This window comes from Ursus americanus, chromosome 14 (assembly GCF_024610735.1).
Source record: "Ursus americanus isolate L20-20 chromosome 14, mUrsAme1.1.p, whole genome shotgun sequence".
Taxonomy (NCBI): Eukaryota; Metazoa; Chordata; class Mammalia; order Carnivora; family Ursidae; genus Ursus; species Ursus americanus.
Window position 1 is genome coordinate 17,315,479 of NC_142140.1, and position 12,500 is coordinate 17,327,978.

General features: G+C 35.4%; 1 non-coding gene across 1 annotated transcript; it reads left to right on the top strand.

The window, feature by feature from the left end:
* The first annotated feature begins 8,793 nt into the window (after positions 1–8,793).
* On the top strand, positions 8,794–8,900 carry LOC123799248 (U6 spliceosomal RNA). Its single transcript, XR_006781534.1, has one exon. It is a non-coding gene; the product is annotated as a U6 spliceosomal RNA (small nuclear RNA).
* The last annotated feature ends 3,600 nt before the right edge of the window (positions 8,901–12,500 follow it).

Consider the following 12,500-nt stretch of genomic DNA (forward strand, 5'->3'; position numbering starts at 1 on the left):
AATTGGCATGAAGTATTTGAAAAGTAGTTCCAATGCATGATTTAAAAGTCTCAAATAATATTTTTGATGGTTTTAATACTACCAAACTTTTCTTCTTAAATCAACCTTATATAAAATATTTATAAGATAACATGTAAAGTGTGTAAAAAGTCTTTATCTCCTGTTCTTGCCCTTTGTTAACTCTCTACAGTGTGATATAAATAATAGCAGTGAATAAAACGTAAGCTAAATGCAACTGGGCACAAAAATTATATTGCATCTAATCAAACTTTGAAGAAAAGAATAAACTTAAAATGCATATGACAATTCATTTATGGCATGACAGTAAATTGTTGTAACTACCATAAAATCATCTATACTAGTAACCTTTCTCGAAATTAAATTTAGAATAAATTGAACAGTTTCCTTGGTAACTTTTTTTTTTGTTTTTTGGGAGGGGTTTTTGGTGACAGTTTTTGAGAAGTTGACCTATACAGTTCCTTTCTGTGTTTTGAGACTTAAAAAACACTTGTAAGAAAGGAAGAGTGGATTGATGTTGGAAATCCTAGCAGCCGAACTTTTCCTGTTCAGGATTTGTCAAATCAAAGAACATCACTCGAGTATCTGATATACCTTTCTAGAAAAGTTATGACCTATTCAAATGGGGTTGAAAGTGGTCTTTACCTGATTGGATAATATAAATCTTGAGACGATGGTAGAAAAATGACTGGGGAGGAGAAATAAATCCTTCAGTGATCCCATAAATCATGTAAAAGAGCCTTCAGCTCCTATGTATCACGGTTAAATTTATACATTTTAGCACACTTTAATATAATGTGTGGACAGAGATGAATATTGCATTGAGGGCTGATTTATACTAGTTTTAGAAGTTTCTATAAAACTAATTTTGTGTTTCCTTATAAATTAGTATCACACACCTATTTGGAATGAGTATTTAATGGAATGCTTTCATTAATATTTAAATTACAAATATACACAAAATATGGAAACTTTCAAACACCATTTTCTGAATAGAATTTGGCTAATTCTTTTGGGTTTAATATAGTTTTCCAAAAATAAATCAACAATTAATGTCAAGGTATTTCTGAAAGCACTAGATCTACATGTCAAGGACAGTTTGACATTCATTAATCCATAAGAAAAGGTAAAAATACAAAAGGAAACAGACTATTTCTGATTCAGGATCAATTAAATTAATCAAGTAGTTAGAAAGGAGTGGGGCAAGAATGCTTAAAATGAAGCTAAATATCTGTTTGTCCAAGTTATGGAGGAGGTTGGGTTAGACACACTGAAAGGCTTCATGATTCTATGATTCTAAGATTCTGTGATTCTATCAAAAGGATAATAATATGGATCCAGGAATAATGAATCTCCAAAAGGAAAAGTAACAGTTTACTAAAAACTCACTGCAAACCATCTTAATTATATAACCCCCACATGAACTCATATTTGCTCATAAACCTGACCTTTCATGATGAAGTAACTGTCCTTGCCTGCCAGATCCTCTTGGCCTTTCCTTGTCACACCAAAGGCTGCCTAATAGGAACATCTGTGATTCTCTACCTAAAGTCTTTATCTGGCTGTGAAGTGTACTCAACCTGGTACTCAACCAAACTCAGAAGTGCTTAAGAGTCCAAGCCCCTGAAAGCAGCCTCCAGACACTGATGAAAGGGGGTTGGTAGGTATATACCCTAGCCTCCCCACCTCTCAGTTGGGATACCTTTGAGCTGGAATCTACTCAGTCTTCCAGTAGGACCTAGCTCCAGTTGCCCACAGTGGTAAATATCTTGATAATGCCACACTATTATTTTTTAAATTATATTCAGTTAGCCACTGAATAGTACATCATTAGTTTTTGATGTAGTGTTCAATGATTCATTAGTTGCATATAACACCCAGTGTGCATCACAACACGTGCCCTTCTTAATACACATCACCCTGTTACCCCATCACCTCACCCTCCTCCCCTTTGAACGCCTCCGTTTGTTGCCCGGGGTCCATAATCTCTCATGGTTCGTCTCCCTCTCTGATTTCTCCCCCTTCGAATTACCCTCCCTTCCCCTAAGGTCCTCCGTGTTATTGCTCATGTTCCACATATGAGTGAAACCATATGATAATTGTCTTTCTCTGCTTGACTTACTTCACTTAGCATAATCCCCTCCAGTTCCATCCATGTCAATGCAAATGGTGGGTATTCATCCTTTCTGATGGCTGAATAATATTCCATTGTATATATGGACCACATCTTCTTTATCCATTCATCTGTTGAAGGGCATTGCGCCTCCTTCCACAGTTTGGCTACTCTGGACATTGCTGCTATGAACATTGGGGTGCATGTGCCCCTTCTTTTCACTATCCGTATCCTTGGGGTAAATACCTAGTAGTATAATTGCTGGGTCATAGGGTAGCTCTATTTTTAACATCTTGAGGAACCTCCATACTGTTTTCCAGAGTGGCTGTACCAGTTTGCATTCCCACCAACAGTGTAAGAAGGTTTCCCTTTCTCCACATCCTTGCCAACATTTGTTGTTTCTTGTTTTGTTAATTTTGCCATTCTAACTGATGTGTGGTGCTATCTCATTGTGGTTTTTGATGCTGATAATGCCACACTTTTAACGGGCTTACCTGTTTGCCCTTCCTCGAATTTCCTACTTCTTACTGGTATCTCCAGTGATCACCTCTCAAAAACCACATGTGTGGGACTATTTGTCTTTGGGTTGGCTTCTGGAGAAACCCAAACTCTGGACACACAAATTAACTTGAAAATGAATCAAATAACTTTATGTGTGATTAGTTGAGACTCATATTGGACAAAAGAGCAATGTCCTCATTCTTGACTAGTAGGACATTTTATAATGTGTAAATAGAATACGTGAAAGACCAAGCACTGATAGGCATTATAGCAGTGTTTCTCAGCCTAGCCACTGTTGACATTCTGAGATAGACAGTTCCTTGTTGTGGAGACTGTCCTGTATATTGTAGGACATTTAGCAGCATCCCTAGCCTCTACTCGCTAGATGACAGTAACATCCTCCATTCTGCTGTGACAACCAAAAATCTCTCTAGACATTGACAAATGGGGGGAGGGGGATCATCTCCCATTATCCCCCTTTAAGAGCCACTAGATTATAGAAACGACCTCATTGAACTCATTCAACTAAATTCACTCATTCAACTACAGCATACAGTGTAAATATTATATAACAGGCATTGTATTAGTAAATGATTTAAAAAAATAAGAGTTCCTGATTTCAGAGTTTATATTCTTGTCAGAGGAAAAGAATTAAAACACACTCTTAACTCACAGTGAAAAATTTTCCGTAATTCTCAGGCATTTTCCAATGGAGTCTGTAGAATGAATAATTTCTTTCCAAAATTATATATATATATAACTATTTCCAAAGTGCGAGTGTATGTCTGCAAATTGTGTATGATTTTAATTCTGATGAAGCAAAAAGCTGTTAATTTTCACAGTGTAAGTTCTGCATGGTAGGAGTGAAGGATGAGATATCTGCCCTTGGTTTTTGTTTCATGCCTTCTGTGCTGAAATACTGTGGGAGACTGAGCAGATTCTGCTTTCTTTCACTATTGCAATTTTGTCCTCTTCCTTTCCTCATTGCATGTATTTGTCCTGTAACTTCCACCTACTTTCTCCCAAGTTTTTTTTTTAATAACATGCGAACAACTTTAAATGATTATGATAACTGCAAAAATTAAAGAAGCATTCGAAGGTAAATTTTCTTAATTTTTAGTACACTTTTCTCAGAATTGCTATGAGATTTTCTCTCCTAATCTCATGTAACTTCTTTTTTATGAATCACATAAAAATGGTCTTCATCATGTCTTAGTATGGCAATTGTAGGAGGCACAGTAGGTTCCCCCAAACCTCTTTGTGCTCATCCATCCTGCAGGTATAGCAGGCCTTATCCTGTGATCATTTGAGGGTCTGTACCTGAGGGCTTCCTCTTCTGTTGATCTGTGCACGAGACCCACAAAAAGTGACAAGCGCAGTAGCATCAATGCCTCCAGAGTAGCTTTAAGCCAATGATGGATGAGAGCTGGAAACTCACTATCCCAGCTTCTGACATGTTTCCCACACTCCCTTCTGGAATTTTCCAGGGGTATTGAGCCACTGTGTAGCCTATTTATTGGCTTCCTTCCCTTTCCTGTCTCAATTCCTCATGGTTCTACGATACTCTCTAGGATCCATTCACCAACAAAGCATTCCAATGTTGTACTGGAATGATGGGCTAAAAGAAAGATCACCACATTTTGGAGTTTATAATCTAACATGAATGGTGAACATTATTGTTAATATGTAAAATATTATTAATGTATAAAATATTACTATTCTCTTAGACCCTATATAGGATATGTTGTTAAAAGGAGAAACTCAGGCTGGGGATATAAAATTATAATATCTGCATACTTTCTCCATATCGATTGATTTTTTCCCCCTTGTGGGTGTGGGGGAGGGTAATATTACAAAGTTTAAATAAAACCCTTTAGTATTTCAACTATCTTTTAATAGCTTGATTATTTTTTAATGTCATATTGCTCTCTTGAAAGAGTTCTGATAATCAATTCTCAGGGAAGCATGTAAGAAAAAACTTAATTTGTTCAGCAGAGGCATAATCCTTGCTCACACTCTGATCAGACGAAAGCCACAGAACAGAATCTCTTCACACTTCTAGTTTCAATGACACACAGAAGCACCTGGCACATCTAGAGTGACTGCTTTTTTGCACAAGCTCGCAGCTGACATGAAGGTTAAAATGCTGCTTGGTACTCCAACGTGTGGAAGACATAAATTGGACAGTTGCAGCAGAGAACAACTGTGTATTTCTGAAGTAACAGACTCATCAAAGTCCAGGCCTACTATTTAAAATTTTACATTTGAATATTTTGTCCAGATTTTCAAAATCCATATTGTAAGTGATTTACACGGTGCTACTTTGCTGTTTTCAAGTCTATGCAAATATAGTGGTGGGTGTAATAAATTCTTAATACATAATTTTAAAGCATTTTGTGCTTCTTTTAGCTAAGTGTGTTAAAAGATAAAATGTGCATATAAATGTGTTTGTGAGAAAGGTGCTGCTAAGTACAGCAACATTTACTAAAGGAATAATTTTGCAATTGGGAGATAATAATTTCCAATATGTTTTCTTTCACTGAATAGAAAAGATTATGTGACAGTCCAAATTGATACATATGTTGTTCTCCATTAATAAGAACTTTCTTTGGATAAAGAAACACAGTTTTAGAGCCTCAGTTTTTTGTTTTGTTTTCTTTCTAATTTTATTTCTCTCTTGCCAAGGTACTTCTCAGAAGAAAGCTGTTAAAGGCATGAACTAAAACACACAGGATTACAAAAGATACAAAGGAAAGAAATTATTCTGAAATACAATTATCAAAATAGTATTAGGATGCATTTGTGACATAGCAATGTATGCTCTTGAATAACACATTGATAACACGATCTTGCAGTGGGTTTCACAACAACTCTAATTTCAAAGTAAAGATGAACAGTTTTTCACGATATCTGCAAAACCCGTATTATGATAAAAAATACTTCTATTAGTATTGGCGTGTAGGTACTGCTAATACTACTGTGGTTTGTTACCTACATTCATAATTAAGGTAATTTTATGTATTTTACTAATCAAACTCACAAACCTCCTAAGTTCTGCTTGAAAGTAACAACAGGACACTGGTTGATATGGCTAAAAGAACCCTGAGGATGCGCTAACCCAAAAGTGTTTTCACAAAGTAATGACTTGACGTTTCCACAAAAATCAGTTTTCATTTTTCACCTTGGTAATAATTCAACTGGAAATGTAAATTAATAAAAATTAATAAAATGGCCTAATAACACAGGAGTTGTAAAGAATATGGTAAGTTGGAGAACACAGGCTCTTTCTAAAGGAAATTGCATATGCATGTCAAATAGAGTCTCAGGGTCTCAGTTAGGGCCACCAATTTATAACCTCTGATAAAATGTGTAAAATGAAAAGACAGTTTTAAATATTTTAGATTTTTGAAAGCTATTTGCAAGTACTATCTTCTCTCTTAACCACCTACTATATCGCTATAGGTAAGCAGATAATATCTCTGTTTCATAGGAGGAAAATAGAGAAGAACAATTTCTGTCACATAACCAGTTAGAAAAGCTAGACATAATAGCAAGCATTCCACTTTCCTCTAAAGGATAAGTAACTGCTGAGACCTTGTGTTGGTGAGACATTTTTAGGAAGGAAGGAAGGAAGGAAGGAAGGAAGGAAGGAAGGAAGGAAGGAAGGAAGGAAGGAAGGAAGGAAGGAGAGGGCAGGCAGGCAGACAGAAAGTCAAATTTGGAGTAGTATATGAGCAAACAGTAAAACTTAAGTTGCAAATGAATGCATCAGATAATAAGTCCCTGTGTGCTGTTGTCTACTATGTGCATTGTACTTAATTCCTGACTGGTAAATATTTCTAGTCTTCATAACAATTCCGCAAAGTAGGTGTTGGCATCAATATAAGATACTCAGACTCGTATTAGACAAGAAAAGGAGTTCAGTTAAGGAAATCTGAGTTCTCACTGGCACCATATAGCCAAAACGTCATCATAACTGTTCTCTCTCATTCCCATTTCCGTGTTGACCTAAACTGAATCTTGTAAAAGCAATGCTAAGATAGAAATAATATTTTAATCAGAATGTTAGTATGTCAGTTTTGGTAATTAAACATGCCACAGAATCTTTTGGCCTCTGTTTCTGTTGACTTTAAGGATGTCAAATACTATAGGTTAATTTTACTCTGGATTTTTAAAATTGAAATTATGTATTTTCTAGAAGACAGAGGCAAAGATACAGAAAAACTTTGTTTTGTATAAAATTTTTTATCATTATTTAGTCAATTGAAAATAAAATTTAAAAAATATCTATCAATATCAATTAAATAATGTTAAAATCTTTAATTCTCTTAATGCACTTTAAGAAAATTTGATGGTATTTTTACTTTTTTACAGAAAGGTATATTGATAACAGTCATATCATTTTGAACTGTTTTCACACATTACACACCTTTTTAATTTTTTCAATCTTCAAATAGTTAAAATTAATGGTAAATTATATTCAATTGTCATTTAAATTAAAAATTTAATGATATATATTTTGTGTTCTAAACTTCAGAAATGAAAGTAGAAAATAAAATAAGTTAATATTTACAAAGAAAACCCCGGAAAGTGTTAAATTTAAATGTTAAGCATGTTTATGTCACTGCAGGATAAAACATAATTTTTCTTTTATCTATACTGCTTCTAATTTTCCACAAAAGCTTATATTACCATCATAACACAAATTCAGCTCATGTTTAAATATATGTCAGAATTTCTTGCATACTTTCTTATTCTGCCCACAGACAAATCAGAGTTTCATTTCTTAAGTGGAGAAAAGTCCTACAGGGCAATGGACCAGGGAGAAAGCAACTGAGATTTCATGCAACATGGTAAAGAAAGGCCTCTGTGACAAGGTGACATCTGAGCAGAGACTGAACAAGAAATAAAGCCATACAGGAAGAAGAGTGTTGCAAGAGGCATCCGGGCAAGGGCAGAACAGAAGTTGTCAGAGAGGCAGCATGCTTTCAAATAACATTTATCAGCACCTACTACGTATGCATGTTACGCTTTTCACTGCTATGAAAGTACCAAACAACCAAAAGACAGGATTCCTACCCTCAAGGAATTTTAACTTGAGCTGGGCGAAAAGTGAGAGAAATAGAAAAGAACTAGAAAACAATTCAGAGTAATTTTTTTATGTAAAAAACAGTCCATGCCTATTTTTTTAAAATCATCTATTCCACTTAATCTAGGGTATTAAAGACAGATTTTACATTTAGATGATAGTAAAGCTTGCAATGTCTATTCTCTTATAAAAAAAAACACTGGCTGTTTTCATTTAAGTCTTTTCTAATGAGTCAGGATTAAGAGTCTATGCTTTGTCCATAATTTAAATTTTAAAACTGAATTATATTTCCTTCCATGGTAATATGAAAACAGATCCTCTAACTGTAAATTACTTTTGATGAATCCTTTAGCGGACTCTAAAACAACAACACAAAAAAGATACAGATTTAACATCTATGAAATGTTCTTTAGAACTCCAGATACTGCCATATCTAAAATTTTTTAACATATTCTTTTAATAAATACTTTGCTGTTTTGCATTATGACACCATGACACACCAGTTCACCAGATACCTCGTCCTTTGTGTGTGAACAGTGTCAACCATGTGCCAAATTTATTTCTAATGCAACTGGAAAGCTTTTTACTGACACATCTGTTAGATGGAATGTTAGTTGATCAAAATGCATCATGTAGAGCAGAATAAGACAATAGTAAATGAGCATGATGTCAAGCCAGTCCAGAAAAAGATCACATAAATATCAGACTAAAAAGAACTTTGACTTGGGAGAAAGAATATTTGTTAAACAGTTGGAAACTGATGGAATCGAAAGGTTAATTAAACACCTTTTGGGAAAAAGTGGGTTCAATCCAGTTCCCTTTCAAGTGTATAACCAATACTCTCAGCTGTCCCTCCAACACAAAATAATTGAGAGCCAATTGACAACCATGGGATAAGCCCTCTGAATAAAATGTGTACAGTGAAAATCTATGAAGTTTCATGTATTCATTCGACAAATACTTCAGGCACAAAGCTAGGAATGACAATTATAAATAGATGAGGCATTATCTCTGCCCTCACAAGGCCTATAAGTTAGTAGGGCTAAAGGCAAGTAAGAACATTATTGTAAGAATGCTCACTTTAGCAGCACATATACTAAAACAGGAATGATACAGAGAAGAGTAGTGGGGTCCCTGAGCAGAGATGACAGGTGAATTTGTGAAGGGTTGCATATTTTCAAAAACTTGGCTCTCAAAAATTTGTTATAGAAATTAATATTAAAAGGGCGAGGGTATATGTACAAACATAAGATGATGTAAGATGCATTTAATGCTGTTCACAAGAAAACCACTTTAATATAAATACATAGGTTGAAGGTGAAACAATGGAAATGAATTTATCATACAAACATTAATTAGAAAAGAAAATGTGAGTATGGCTACAGTGAATAACACAGTAAATAACAATTGTTGGTGAGGATGTGGAGAAACTGGAACCTTCATAGATTGCTGGAATATAAAATTATGCAACTTCTTTGCAAAATGGTTTAGCAGCTTCTCGTCAAGTAAAATACAGAGTTACCACATGACCCAGCAATTTCAGTCTTAAGTATATGCCAAAGAGAAATGGAGACATATGCACGTGCAATGCACAAGTACATTATTCATAATAATCAAAAAGTGGAAACAGCCCAAATGTCCATCAATTGATGAATGGATAAACCAATATGGCATATCCAAATGGGGTAGGCAGAAGAAAGGCCCTTAAATATGACCGAGTCCTAATCCCTGGAACCTGTGAATATGTAATCGTACATGGCAGAAGGGACTTTCCAAACGTGAATAAGTTATGGGCTTTGAGATGTGGAGGTTACACTGAAAGATCAAGATGCCCAATGTAATCACAAGGCTCCTTAAAATTGGAAGAAGGAGAGAGAAGAGTCAGTCACAGAAACTCCATGTGAGAACTCCACCTGCTTTTGTTGGCTTGAAAATGGAGAGAGAGAACCATAAACCAAGGATAGGGGGAGGTCTCTAAAAGTGGAAAAGACAAGGAAATGGATTCTCCTCAGCTTTCAGAAAGGAATGCAGCCCTGCCAACATCTTGATTTTAACAAAGTGAGACTTGTATTGAATTTCCAATCAATAGAACTATTAGATAATAAATTTATGCTGCTTCAAGCCACTAAATTTGTGGTAACTTGTTATATCAGCAATAGGAAACAAATACGTTATTCAATGGAATAGCATTCAGCTATGAAAATAAATGAGTATTGATGCATGTTACAGCATGGATGAAGATTGAAAATACTATGCTAAGTGAAACGAGAGTCACCAAGACCACATGTTGTATGATTCTATTTGTATGAACTGTGTAGAGTAAGCAAATTTATAAAAACAGAAAGTAGAATAGTAGTTGCTTAAACCTGAGTGTAGGGGTCTAGTAGGGACAGGGCTAACTGCTAATAAATACAGTGTTTCTTTTAGGGGAGCAGAGTGTTCTTATTAGATTATGGTATTGGTTTCACAATTCTTTAAAAATACTGAAAAAAGCACTTTATATGGATAAGCTATATGATAGATGAATTAAATCTCAGTAATGCTGTTTTTCAAACAGCAAAAAGAACAGGAGAGGGACGATATTAATATTAGACAGAGTTAACTTCAGAACAAAAATATTACCACAGACAAAGAGGTACATTTTATAACAATAAATGGGTCATGTTACCAAGAAAATATGGCCATCCTAACTGTTGCACCAACAGAGTTTCAAATTACAGGAAGGAAAATCTGATTGAAAAATTAAAGTAGACAAATCCAGAATTGTGGTTGAAGACTTCAAATCTCCTATTTGGTAGGTCTGTTTGCCGAAAAGACCTGAAAGCAATGAAATACTAGTAGCAAAAAACCACAACTAACACCGAGATCTTGATTTCAAAATACCATCTTCTTGAGAAAATGGCTGACTCTGGGGCCTGGATATGGAAAGTACTAGAAGAACTTAGAGAATTTTGTGCCAGCTATAAGAAAGTATTCAAAGATTCATGGGGACATGAATGACACTGGAGTCAGCTTGAAAAGACTACCACCGGCCTAGTGTGAGATAGCAGAGCAAAATAAATCATTATAGTAATGAATTACAACTTACAGAAGGAAAGAGGAATCCATGAGTCCATACTAATAAATATAAATGAAAGAAAATTAAATGAATACATAAGGTAAAAAAAACCTCCTTAGAATAGAATTCCGATAATAAATAGACATAATAAATTAGAAAATCACTATTTGGCAATCACTACAGGAATAATTTTTCATGCAAGGACCACACATAGATATTAAAACTAGCAGACAAAAATCTGTAAGTATCTCCTTATGAGATACATATTAATTATAAAGAGGGAATTAATAATTTTATAGTAAATAAAAATGGTAGTTGCCACCTTAACCAAGTGATCAAAATTAATATCGCCAGTAACTGGCCCAACCTGACATCATCTGACTCCTTACTGACAGGGTGCGTGGACAATACTCTATGGTATTCCTGCCCAAAATGCAAAGCCTGAATCTAATCATGAGGAAATATCAAACAAACTAAGGGATTTTCAAAAAAATATTTGGTCTGTACTCTTCAAAAATGTCATTGATGTGAATAACAAAGGACTAAGAAAATGTTGCAGAAAAGGGACACTGAAAAGGCATGAAAACTAAATCCAATGTGTGTGTGATTCTTGATTGGACCTTTGATCAGAAAAAAAAAAGTGCTTTGATATGAAGGGCATTAATCGGACAATAAAATTAGAATGAAGACTATTATTGTGTCACTATTGTCTTAATATTAACTTCTGAATGTTCATAACTATCTGTGATTATGTAAGAAAATGTCCCTATTTTTAAGAAAGACATGCTGAAGTCACCTGGGTAGCTCAGTTGGTTAAGCAACTGCCTTCAGCTCAGGTCATGATCCTGGAGTCCCAGGATCAAGTCCCACATCAGGCTCCCCACTCAGCAGGGAGTCTGCTTCTCCTTCTGACCCTCCCCCCCCCACTCTCTCTCAAATAAATACTTTAAAAAATAAAAAATGAAAAAATATTTGAAAAAAGAAAGACATGCTGAAGTACAGAGAGGTTATCCAAGCTGTGGACAAGGTGTTGAAGAAGGGTATGGGAGGGACATCTAAACAAGCCTGGGACATGAGGGAGAGATTTCCATAGGAAATGCTAACTAGTGGTATTTTAGTATTCTACTGCTATTGTAAAATAAATTACCACACACTTGGTGGCTCAAAACAACCTAAATTTATTATCTTAAGTTTTGGAGACCAGAGGTCCAAAATGGGGGCTAAAATCAAGATGCTATCAGGGCTGTGTTCCTTCTGGAGGCTTTAGGGCAGAATCCATGTCCTTGCATTTCCAGTCCCTGGTGATTAGCCACTTTCATTGACACTTTGCTCCAGACGTCCATCTTCAAAACCAGCAATGGCTGGATGAATCTTTCTCAAGTTGAATCACTCTGACCCTAACTCACCTTTTGCCTCCCTCTTCTCATTTTAAGGATGCTTGTGATTACTTTGAGCCCATCTTGACAATCCAGGATAATTTCTGCATTTATTTATTTATTTATTTATTTATTTATTTATTTATTTATTTATTTAGATTTTATTTATTTATTTATTTGACAGAGACAGCCAGCGAGAGAGGGAACACAAGCAGGGGGAGTGGGAGAGGAAGAAGCAGGCTCCCAGCGGAGGAGCCTGATGTGGGGCTCGATCCCACAACGCCGGGATCACGCCCTGAGCCAAAGGCAGACGCCTAACCGCTGTGCCACCCAGGCGCCCCTAAT